We start from the raw sequence: 1966 nt of genomic DNA, 5'->3' as shown, positions 1-1966 counted from the left end.
GCTAATTAAATTACTATGGTTGTATTAATATGGCCTTACATAATGCAGCATTTGACAGTCCATATTTGAAATGTGAAAATATGAGATAAACATGAAAGAAGTACATTAAGGACGCTGCACTATAAAGAGAGATGCAAATATTTTATATTTTTCTCAAGTTTTTGTGTCTTCCTAGAATAACCGCTGCTCTGGGGAAGAATTGTGTATTCAAGCAGAGAAAACTGTTGCAGTAGAATATTGTTTATCAAGTGGCTAGTAAAAGTGTTTTCAATTTCCGTCACAAATTTGGTTTTCTTGCGGTGAAACCCACTGGAAGTTATAATCCTTTTCTGTTTGCTCCAGCTGACTTTTTGTGTTGGATGCATTTAGTTTATAAAATGTGGTTAAATCGGGCGAACCCAAGCTTAGCCTCCGCTCTGTTAAAATAAGCTTTACTATTGAGGTTCACAGAACCGAGCATGATGGGTGTTTATGGGAACCTTAAGAGAAGTTGTGTCGACCACGGGTCAAGTTTAATCCTAATTGTGTTTTGAGGTTTATGTCAGCTGATGTTTGGAACTGGCAATGAGAGAAACCCTTTCATTTTCCATTTTCTTTATCTTGTACCTGCTCTCGTTTTGGTTGATGGTTGACTGCCTGCTACGTGAAACTCTCTTCTTGGCGACAAAGTCGTTAAAGCACTCTTAAACCACTGAGTACTGAATGCATGCTTTGTTTCTTTTATAACCATTCAGTTCCTTTGATGTTTGTTGTACTGATGTCTGACTGTTCCGTCATAATTGCTTGCACTATTCAATTCACACCAGGTCCCCTTTTAAAAAGCCTTTTGGCACCCTATGTTATATGTGAGGCATTGGTGGTTCAGTGGTAGAATTCTCGCCTGCCACGCGGGAGGCCCGGGTTCGATTCCCGGCCAATGCAGCAACATTTTTTTATTCTTTAATTTTATTTCGCAATTTTAGAGAATGTTTAAAGTGTAAAATCTGGAGCTTAACACAGTTTTTAGTTAAAGGATTCTGACACATGCATATATTTAATAGTTTTATTGCTTTAAAAACAGACGTGCTTAAACTTCCTGCTGTTCATGCCACGTCAGGGCGTGCACAGCTTTTACTCTCACCAGCGCCCTCTCTGGCTCATCAGTGCTACCACCGATCTACTAGTAAGACTGACTGTACGTAGTTTTATAGTTAAAGCTACAAAGAAATGGGACAAGTCCCAAAAAAATAGCAGGGAGAATATTAAGCCTATGTGCAATTGAGCTGTAAAAGAGAAACTATTTTTAAACACACTTGTGAAACTCGTGAATACATTTTTAACTGCGCGTAGACAGTAAACAAACTGCACTTGTTGTATTTTTTTAATTTAAATAGTCAAACTTACTGTTCATGCACATTTACATCTATCTAGGCAATAAAAGGGTTAACAGTTTCAGGATTTCCTTTACTTCTCAAAAAAGACATTCAAAGATAATCCCTACTGATCCTCTCTCACAAATAAAGGAGTGACACCAGTGGGCAGGAGAGTTATAGATTGTTTAAATATCCAGTAAGTCGGTGGTCCTGCCTAGACAATTCATAGAAGATCAGAAGGATTGAACTTCATTCAGATCCCAGTTCCCAGTCAGCGAAAGGCTGCACTCTTGACCCCCAGTACCCTAAATAGCCCTAACACTTAAACCCTGTCCATAAGCTATTGTATGCCCCTATTATCTGTGGTTTGTACCACTTGGGTGAACCTAAGGGGGGCCGGGGAAGGATGTCTTTCCTTTTGCTCCCTCCTTCCCTCAGCTCTCCCATCCTTGACCACTACTATAAGATATCTCATTCACTCCCTTAATATATGTTTATATCTAGGTCTCCTCTCAGTTATTCTCTTTTGATTTTTTTTGCCCTTCAATCACCACCATCTGTAACGTCAGTCACTAGGACCGTGACAGGGGACGTCACCATCGTGGAGTAAAGGA

The 1966-nt window shown here is 39.5% G+C and overlaps 1 non-coding gene across 1 annotated transcript; it reads left to right on the top strand.

Annotated features, from left to right (window-relative positions):
- The first annotated feature begins 850 nt into the window (after positions 1 to 850).
- On the top strand, positions 851 to 921 carry TRNAG-GCC (transfer RNA glycine (anticodon GCC)). The gene has a single exon. It is a non-coding gene; the product is annotated as a tRNA-Gly (tRNA).
- Positions 922 to 1966: the final 1045 nt, after the last annotated feature.

Source organism: Lissotriton vulgaris, chromosome 12, assembly GCF_964263255.1.
Source record: "Lissotriton vulgaris chromosome 12, aLisVul1.2, whole genome shotgun sequence".
Taxonomy (NCBI): domain Eukaryota; kingdom Metazoa; phylum Chordata; class Amphibia; order Caudata; family Salamandridae; genus Lissotriton; species Lissotriton vulgaris.
This window is presented reverse-complemented; position numbering and strand designations above follow the sequence as displayed.